Below are 10,634 nucleotides of genomic sequence, written 5' to 3'. Positions count from 1 at the left end.
ATGTGGAATACAGACATAGCCTGGTCCTCAAAAAACATGTAGCATGAGGGAGAAATAAACTTTGCTGCTATTAGCCATTGAGATTTGAGAATCACCTGTTACTGCAACAGAACCTAGCCTATCCTGACTGATACACCCACTTATTAGTGATACATATCTAACCACGAAGCAGGGTTGCTGAGATTCCGGGCCTCAAACCCGGGCAGTGTAGCAGCTGTTATTGCACCCGTAGCAATATGTAACACTTCCTATCTATCTATCTATCTATCTATCTATGTATTATTTTAAACTAGAACATGTATTGTGACTAATTGCTGAAATCCTTAAGATGTACTGGATCCTGAAACACCTGCTCTCTTGGGCTTAGGTGTTATTCCTTCATGGAATCTATGCCTAAACCTGCAGCATACAATCTTTGGGGGCCTCATCTTTCAACCTTAGCACTCCAGCTATACTTTCTCTTCTGCTTAGCTGGGAAGCCACACTTGCCACAGGTCAACTTCTGAAGATGGTAGACCTTAAAGTCACAGCAGCAGCACAACACGTGTGTCTCCTTGCCATGCTTTCCAAACGGTTACCTTCTCTTTATCACCTTGCTTCTGCAGCTGAGACAAAAGAGGCCCAAAGAGTAACACTGCCTCTTTATATAGACACAAGAGCTGGAGCACACGGCAACTCAGACAAGCAACATACACAGCTTTTTAGATAATTTGCCTTCATTTCTGTTTCAAGCCTCTACTCTATCAGAGTGCTACAAACTGCAGTGCAGGGTTGCATCTAAAACAGTATATTCTGGACAAACTTCTAAGTTAGTAGATACAGATTTACAGAGTGACCTTTCTAATTCCCATCACTCCCCTGTTTAGACTTCTCCACTGACGTCCATCATATTCTGAGTAAAATCCAACCCTTACCATGGCCTGTACATCCCCTTGCACTGGCCTGTCACTCCTCTGGTCTCTTCTCCTACCTCCTGGTACCATCCACACAGGCCTTCAGCTACTTCCTAGACCCATAGCCTGGCTCCCAAGTAGAATGGTGCCACCTCCAGGAACTCTGTTCTCCCTGATCTTCCCAAGACTAGCTTCTCCTAACTTACGTGTCAACTGAGCATTTATTTTTTGAAAAGACCTTGCCTGACAAGCTGTTCTCTGAACTGCCTCTCCTCTTTCCCCCACCTCTGATGAACACATTTATTTATGGAATTCATCATTACCTGACTTTATCCTGTTGATTTATTTACTTGTTTATTATCCATCTCCACCCCCACCCCCCTTCACACACCAGGCAGAGAAGAAATGTGTGTCCTGTTAACTACAGAAAACCTGCTGAAAACCCCTGCAGGGCCTTACACATCGTAAGTGCTCGATTTTGGAAATATTAATATTTTAAAGAGTCTTGATACATATTGTCAAAATACTTTCCGAAAAATATGGACAAGTTACAGTCTTGCCCTGTACCCTTGATAGTATTAGATAAGATTCACAAATTCTGATTTTGCTAATTTGCTATTGACCAAATTTGAGTCTGATTATTTAAAATCTGCTTTTCTTTGATTACTAGTAAGGGTGAATATTTCTTACCCTTTTTCTAAAAATTGTTTATTCATACCCTTTTTCCATTGACCAGTTAGGGAGTTAGTGCTTGTCATACTAATTTACATACCTTCTTTATAATGAAAGCTAGAATTTTAAAGATGAACGTCCTTCTGGGAGCTTGAATGTATTTTAAAACATATCACTGGAAGCCCAGGATGAACACATGCACACAAAAATGGTTTGTTTTGTTTATTTGCTTGTTTTCATTATGGAGGGTGCATTCCTAGTTCATAAGCATGTCAGGGGATTATTCCAGTAATACTGGAATACTGGAATACCCAGTAAACAAAATACTTTTTACAATATGGTAAAATACCCTATTGAAAACAGAAATGGGAACCTACGAAGTGAGTCTGATGGATAAGCACAAGTCCTAGAACAGGCTTTAAAATAAGATTGAAGGCGAATTCCAAAGGGAATTGCAAATCGAGGTCTCTTTATGAGACCAGCATTAGATGAGTTACAATTAATAATATTAAGGCTAATTTAAAAGGTAAAGTTAAACTATTATTTCTATTTATTGTTTGTTAATTTATTTAAATCGTGCTTATTAACTCTGTACACTTGAGCCATTTTAATGAAAAGTTGATTTGGTGGGTATTTTGTATCTGCCCCTCCAGATTTGCTTCCTCCTATTTCCGTGCCCCAGGAGGCTGGCCCTCCTATTGGAGAAGAGATTGGAGGGTAGGAGGAGAGAGCAGTTTGAGTGTTTATTCCCCAGGCTCTTCTTTCCCTGCTGGACCCTGATTTAACTACATTCCTTTAGTGGAGGTCATATCTCCTGCTGGGTGTCCCTCTCCTACAACCACAGCTGCTCCTTCCAGGACCCAGTAATGCCTTCCTCCTTTTGCCCCTTGAGAGGAGGGGCATGATGGCTCTACATTATTGCTAGCCTTAGAGTACTGTCCTTGCGGCCAGACTTAACCCTGTCCTCGCCCCGTAGATAGTCCCTTCATTACATGCTCCTCAGTTATCCCACTTGAACCTGCCATTTGCTGCCAGGATCTTGACTGATAATGCACGTTCCTTATTAAAAAGAAGGAAGAAAAGAAAAAAGGAAGGAAGGAAGGAGGGAAGAGGTACAAATTTAACAGTCACCTTAGTTGTACTACTACCAATTGGTAGAATCATAAAGTATACAAAGAGGAAATAATCTCTTAACAGCTAGACTCACAAACCTCAGTAATGACAAACTTAATGACTATTTCCCAGTTTTCCTTGCACAGTTCTGCTTGCATTGTGTCCCTGTACCTCTCTCTGTTATGTATGTTGGCAGAGACAGCTAGTTGTCTCTGCATATCCATTATCTTCTTTTAGGAATGAATTCCCAAGTTTAAGCTGGACCCATAGCTGTCCAGCTCAAGGTTAAATTTCTGAGCCTTCCTTATAATTAGATGTGGCCATGTGACTAAGTGTTGGCTAGTAGGATAGGAACAGAAACAACAGGTATACCTCCAAGTTATGCCTTGAAAGGGAAGGCATGACTACCACTTCTTCCTCTCCCCTTCCTGCTGGATGGAGTGTTGAAGGGTGACCAAACAGTTCCTGTTTGTACAGATTCCTGAGACTCAGGACTTTCTAAGCTAAAACTGGGACGGTCTCAGGCAAACGGGGACGAGTTGTCCACCCTAAGTGTAGATGTGATGGTAGGGACTGGAGTAGCCATTTTGGAAGCTGTTGAACCCCTGGCCCTCTCACATCATTGAAAAATATACTCTTATTTTGTTCAGGCTATTGTTATTTTGGTTTCTCGTACAGTGCTAAACCTATATCCCAACGAATTCATGGGTTTTTTTCCTTTTCTTTCTTTCTTTCTTTCTTTCTTTCTTTCTTTCTTTCTTTCTTTCTTTCTTTTTTCTCTTTCCTTTCATCTTCTCCACCTCTCCTCATTTGTCCTTCTCTCCACTTTTGTCATCTTCTCCTTGAGAGCGTGTACTCCCCACCGGAATATGATAACGTTTTTAGTTAAATTTACCTAAGTTTTTATTTATGTTATATTTTTAAAAGATGGCCCATTAAACACATAATCACCATATGACCCTGCAACCCCACTCTTAGGTGTGTACCCAAAATTACTGAAAATAAATGCTTGAACAAAAACTCCTAGATGAGTGTTTATAGCAGCATTATTCACAATAGTCAAAAGTTGGAAAAAATCCAAATGTCCAACAACTGATGAATGGATAAACAAATGTATACCCATATGATGGAATATTATTTGGCCTCAAAGAAATGATGAAATACTAATACACACGACAATATGGATGGACTTTGAAAACACTGTGCTGAGTCAAAGAAGCAAAAGACCACATATTGTATGTCTCCATTTATATGAAATATCTGAATATGACATTCTACATGGACAGAAGTAGATGAGTGGTTGCCAAAGGTTGGAAGAGAGGGATATGAGGATTGACTATTTAATGGATACAGGGTTTCTTTTCACAGTGATGAAATGTTCTGGAACTACGTTATCGTGATAGTTGAACAACATTGTAAACATACTAATGCCATTGAGTTGTACACTTTAAGATGGTTGAGATGGTGAACTTTATGTTACGTGAATTTTACTGCACACACACAAGAGTCTATATAAGTAGAGCTGTGAAAGTTGAGGAAGCTGATTGAGTTTCCTTCCTCCCTCCAACAGGTTCTTCTCACTGTTCTACCATTCTTATGAATTCCTAGAGAGCTAGGGCAGTACCATAGCCAGAGCACAGTGTTCCCTCGACTTTCAACACAAACCACTGGGCCCCACTCCTTTCTTTGGAAGAGCTCTCTGTTTGGCCCTGGACAGGGTACTGGGCACTAGACCCCATTTCCATATGTCAGAAGTCAGGGGAATATTCTCAGCTGCACAGGTGTAACATGGTAGAAGTTCCTCTGAGGTAGATGTGAATAAGCCACCCCTAATACAAGTTAGGGCTTAAAGAGTTAGGGCATCTTGGAATGAACACTAGGTTAATCCTTAGAGGGCCTATGATAGACAGAGTAATGGTCTAAAGACATCCATGTCCTAAACCCCAGAACCTGTAAATATATATTTCTTACATGGCAAAAGGATCTGTAGATACAATTAAGTTAAGGATCTTGAGATGGAGAGATTACCCTGGACTGTCCAGGTGGACCTGAATTAATCAAGAGTCCTTGGTGTGGGGATGAGAGGTGGCTTCGTTCAGGAGAGTCAGAGAAGGGGCGCCTGGGTGGCACAGCGGTTAAGCGTCTGCCTTCGGCTCAGGGAGTGATCCCGGCGTTATGGGATCGAGCCCCACATCGGGCTCCTCTGCTATGAGCCTGCTTCTTCCTCTCCCACTCCCCCTGCTTGTGTTCCCTCTCTCGCTGGCTGTCTCTATCTCTGTCGAATAAATAAATAAAATCTTTAAAAAAAAAAAAAAAGGAGAGTCAGAGAAGGAGATTGTGACTACAGAAATGGATGAGAGTTGGGGAAAGAGGGAGAGAGGGAGGGAGGGAGATGGCCTCTAGAGGCTGAAAAGACAAGGAAACAGATTCTCCACTACAACCTCCAGAAAGAATTTAGCTCTGCTGATACCTTCATTTTAGGACTTCTGAGCTCCAGAAATGTAAGAAAATAAATCTGTGTTATTTGGGGGCACCTGGGTGACTCAGTCGGTTAAGCCTCTGACTCTTGGTTTTGGCTCAGGTCATGACCTCAGGGTTGTGAGATCGAGCTCCAGGTCCAACTCTGCACTCAGCTCTGAGTCTGCTTGGGATTTTCTCTCTCCCTCTGCCCCTCCCTCTCTCTTTCTCTCAAAATAAATATATCGAAACTTAAAATTTTTTGTGTTATTTTAAGCACCCCCTTAAAAAAAAAGGATGGCACAGTTGAACCTTTTCTGGTTCTCCGTCAAGAAATCTTAACATCTTAAAAAAATTTTTTTTCCTGCATAGCTGTAAAGCAAATGGACAGTTTTCCTCCTGGTGAGTTAGTGATAAAGGCTATCCTTTGTTGACTTCTTATAACATAATTTGTAAGCTTTAGCTTGTGGAATCTTCCAAATAGCATTATAAGGTAGGTAGATTATTCCTACTTTTCTCATGAGAAACCTGAGCCTAAGAGAGGTTAGGAAATTTACCCAAGAGCACGTAACTAAGAAGGGTAAGTTGATCTGCATTCAAAGCTGGTGTGTTCATTTACCCCTGTCCTATACTGTCTGTGACCCTCAGTGTAGAAAGGTGCCTGACGCCACCACACACCATTATTCCGGGCTGCAGCTGTGACAAGCACATACAAGGGGGTGAAGGGGCCGCCTGGAAGCCCAGCTGGTTTGACAGATTTGGCTGTCAGCTGCTCATTACTGCCGTGTGGCTCCTCCTTGGAGCGTCCTTTGAGGGGGTCCTAACCCCTTTCCCTGCTCCCACGCTGGACCCCCTTTTCACCTCCCTGTAGGGCTGCTTCAATCCTAAATTCCCACTTACACACTCACCCTTGACTCCCCCTATCTTTCCTTATTAAGGATTTAGTCTGAAATACTTTTACTTGTGTACTTTTTTATTGTCCTAGTATGTGTTTTATTCGCGTTTAGGTTGCTTTGAATTATTTTAAATGGTATGATTTTTTCACCTTTTAAGTCTTGATCAGTTTTCTAGTTTTATCTTTCTGATCTTTTCATACTTGTTTTCTTTTAATCTTTTAAAACTTTTTACACTTTTATTTTGTATGCATTTAAACAATATTTTATTTTCCTAACATTGTGTTTAATTTTAAATCTTTTTTTGCTTTTTTTTGGGGGGGGAAGGGGGAGAGGGAGAGAGAAAATCTTAAGCGGGCTTCATGTCCAGCACAGAGCCAGACTTGGAGCTTGATGTCACAACCTGAGATCATGACTTGAACCAAAATCAAGAATTGGTTGCTTAACCAAGTAAGCCATCCGGGTCCCCCCTTTTAATCTTTTTATAGCTGTTTTTCTCCCCTTAATCTTTTTTTTTTTAAACCTGGCTATACCTCAACAGTCACTATTTTATCTTCAATATTTTTGATATTTTGATTTTACTTGTTTCAATTTTTAAGAAATACTTTACATTTTAAATTTTTACATTTTAAATTTTTAAGAAATACTTTACGTTTTAAATTAGTTAGCTTCCATATATCTGAGAAGGGGTTAATATCCAACATATATATTAAAAAAACTTATATAACTCAACACTAAAAAACCAAAATCATTCAATTAAAAAATGGGCAGAGTACCCAAATAGGCATTTTTCCAAAGAAGACATACAGATGGACAATAAACACATGAAAATATCACTTATCATCAGGGAAATGTAAATCAAGACCACAATGAGAGATCACCTCACACCTGTTGGAATGGCTAGTATCAAAAAGATAAGAAATGGTAAGTATTGGCGAAGATGTGGTGAAAAGGTGAAAAGTGTGTGCACTGTTAGTGGGGATCCAAACTGGTGCAGCCACTGTGGAAAACAGTATAGAAATTCCTCAAAAAATTAAAAATAGAACTAGCACACAATCCAGTAATTCCACTTCTGGGTATTCACACAAAGAACTCACTAATTTGAAAAGAGACGTGCAATCTATGTTTATTGCAACATTATTTACAATAGGCAAGACATAAAAGCAACCCAAGTGTCCATCAATAGATAAATGGATAAAGAAGATGTGTGTGTGTCTGTGTGTGTGTGTGTGTGTGTGTGTGTGTGTATGCAATGGAATATTACTCAGCCATAAAAAAGAATGAAGCCTTACCATTTGTGACAACATGGATGGACCTAGAGGGTATTATGCTAACTGAAATAAGTAAGGTAGAGAAAGACACATGCCATATGATTTGACTTCAATGTGGAATCTAAAAAACAAACAAAAAACAGAAATAGATTCATAAATATAGAGTACCAGTAGTTGCCAGAGGGGGTGGAGGTGAGAGGAAGGGTGACATAGGTGAAGAGGATTAAGAGGTACAAACTTCTGGTTATAAAATAAATAAGTCACAGGGTTGAAAAGTGCAACATGGGGAATATAGTCACTAATACTGTAATAACGTGTGGTTACAAATGGTAACAACACTTGCCATGGTGAGCGTCGTGTAACATAGACAAATGTCGAATCACTATGTTGTATGCCTGAAACTAAAATAACATTGTATGTCAGATATACTTCAATAAAAAACTAATTAATTACCTTCCTTACTTTTATTTCATAATTTCTATTCTTAAACTTTTAGCCTCTTTTGTTATCTGAACACATTATATTGGCTTGGGATTTATTTATTCATTCTTTAAGGTCATTTGGTACTTTGTTGTTGGTATTCATTTTCATATTTACGTTATTTTAAATTCCTTAAAAATAATTTTATATTTAAACCCTGCCATTACTTGTACCAGAAGAATTATTAAGCTCTGGTTTTGTTTGGTTTGAATTTGTTTCATGCATTTGAACCATGATTCTTTCCCTCCCCTTTTCATTGATTCCTTTGTCCACTTGAAAAGATAACTTCATTGTCATAGTTTTATCTATTTCTTCTTATTCTTTTTTTTAAAGATTTTATTTATGTATTTGACAGAGGGAGAGCGAGGACAAGCAGGGGGAGCAGCAGGCAGAGGGAGAGGGAGAAGCAGACTCCCCACTGAGCAGGGAGCCCAATGCGGGACTTGATCCCAGGACCCCGGGATCATGACCTGAGCTGAAGGCAGATGCCTAACAGACTGAGCCACCCAGGCATCCCTATTTCTTCTTATTCTTAACTTCTACTTTTAACTGTTTGTTTCCATAATCAGGGAGTCGGTGGGAAGTTGGAAGTGTCAGCAAAAACTCTTTAATATAAACTGGGAAGATTTCTTTTCAGCTATGGCTACAGCTGTCCCTCTGGTTTCTCTTAATAGATTTCACATGCTCTTTGACACTGCTCTGAAGATTTAAAAAATAGGTACATGAGAAACACATCACCCCTCCGAATGTCTTTCTGCCACAGATGGTTTGCTGTGCACCAACTGGGGGGAGGCACTGAGTTCGGGGAGCCGTATGTTGAGACGAAGGCATACACAGAGGCCAGCGGTGGGGGGGGCACAGGATTCTTTTCTGCTGATGTTCACATCATTGGCCCCTAAGCTCCTGAAAAACATCTCTCTAGCAAGCGAGTCATTGTGACGTTCAGCCCATAAAGACAGGGATGTGAGAAACTAAGCCTGTTTACATCCGCCACATTCTTTTTTTTTTTTTTTTTTTTTAAAGATTTTATTTATTTATGTGACAGAGAGACAGCCAGCGAGAGAGGGAACACAGCAAGCGAGTGAGAGAGGAAGAAGCAGGCTCCCAGCAGAGGAGCCCGATGTGGGACTCGATCCCGGAACGCCGGGATCACGCCCTGAGCCGAAGGCAGACGCTTTAACGACTGCGCTACCCAGGCGCCCCTACATCCGCCACATTCTTACCTTACTCTCCGTCTCTGCCAACCAGAAGAATCTAACCGGAGTCATGGCTGGGGTCCCCATCCGTAAAGTTCTGTCCAAGAGACGGGTGTGCAGGGTGTCTCTCTGGTCATTGGTCATCTGAGCCAGGGCCACGATATGCTTCTGCTCCATGCCTGACAAAAAGGGTACCCATCCCTTCCAAACCTAAAGACTCCCTCCCTCCCTGGCCCTCCTTCTCCTCTGCCTCCTTTCCCTTTCCCATAGGCTTTTTGGGTTTAGGGATGATTCTTTTGTCATTTAAAATTTATCTTCGGACAGGTAGAGTGAAGATTACCTCATGTAAGTGACAAGAGCTAGACCAAAAGGTCCTCACTTCCGTGGAGCCTGGGTCAGAGACGGTAATCTGGGAGGCACATTCCATTCCCCGATTAGACCACTAAAGCAGGTTCTGAGAATGGAGGACCCCAAGAGACAGAAATGCCCACCCTTATCCACCCCCTGCTGGGGGTCAAGGAATATTGGCTTAGCATGCCATCCGGTACCTGGTTCGAGGTACCGAAAAAGGGTTTGGGGCTAGATGTCCTACGAGCTGGGCCACCAAATCCATCTTCAGCCACATATTAAAGCGAGGTCAGAAATACGCATTCTGGAAGTTTAGTATTGTTTTCCTCAATTTCTTAGTGTACTTTTTGGGTACAATCTGGAGGGTTTTTTTCTCAAAGGAATACAATGGACTTTCTGAGTGGGATAATTCTTTGATGAGTAGGACTGTCCCTGCCCACTAAATGGCAGTAGCCTTCCCAGTCATACTGATAAGCAAAACAAAAGCAAAAGCAAAAACAAAAAAACCCCAATTCTCGCGTATTTCTCAGTGCCTCCTAAGAGTCAAGAATAGCAGAGGGATTGGGTCCCAGTGTCTCAACCTGCAAATTATGCTGGTGTCAGGATAAGCTCCCAGGGGGAGCTTGGGCTGCTGAAATATGTACCCAGAAGGGCAAATACTTCTCTGGCTCTGTGACTCATTTAGACTTTGAATGCTTTGAATGCCGTGGAAGGGTCCCAGTATGTCTTCCATGGCCAGGTTTCATTCTCCTTGACTTACTTCTCCTGGCATGAAATCACTGCCTTACAAGTGGCGACAAGAGTGGGTGGGATCTCCCACTGAAGTAGAGCTTCCCTCTCATGAGTGTGGGCTGGGTGGAAGATGGTAGCCGTCACCAGTCAGCCATACTTTCCTGAACAAGGAGCAGGGGCCAGATGAGAGATTCTGAGCTAGCTCAGGAGAAGAGCTCTCTAACCAGGAGCTGGAGAGGAGGGGTAGGAGCCCTGTGATCTTGACTGAACCAGTCTGGAGTGGAGTTTCCATCTCTCCGAGTTGGGAACGTGGAGGCAGGGAGCATACCTGGGTTCAAATACTACTGACTCTTGCTACTCATACTGAATTCTAGTAGGTTTTCTTGAATAAATATTTCTTCAATTCCTTGGAACCATTTCCAGAGGCTTTCTGTGGTTTGGGGGTTTATTTAAAATAATTTTCACCAGCTTCACTTGGGAGTGGGTCCGCTCCAGAAGTCCCTCTTTCGGGTTCTCTCTTTTTGCATCTGTAAGCTGGTAAACCTTGGTTGTGTGTGTGTGTGTGGGGGGGGGTCCTTG

At 41.6% G+C, this 10,634-nt stretch overlaps 1 pseudogene; it reads right to left on the bottom strand.

Moving 5' to 3' along the window:
• Nucleotides 1-323: 323 nt before the first annotated feature.
• Nucleotides 324-9,152, bottom strand: LOC148109683 (large ribosomal subunit protein eL37-like; annotated as a pseudogene).
• Nucleotides 9,153-10,634: the final 1,482 nt, after the last annotated feature.

The sequence above is a fragment of the Ursus americanus genome, chromosome 7 (assembly GCF_024610735.1).
Source record: "Ursus americanus isolate L20-20 chromosome 7, mUrsAme1.1.p, whole genome shotgun sequence".
NCBI lineage: Eukaryota > Metazoa > Chordata > Mammalia > Carnivora > Ursidae > Ursus > Ursus americanus.
Note: the sequence above shows the minus strand (reverse complement) of the source record. Positions and strands in the feature narration are given on the sequence as shown.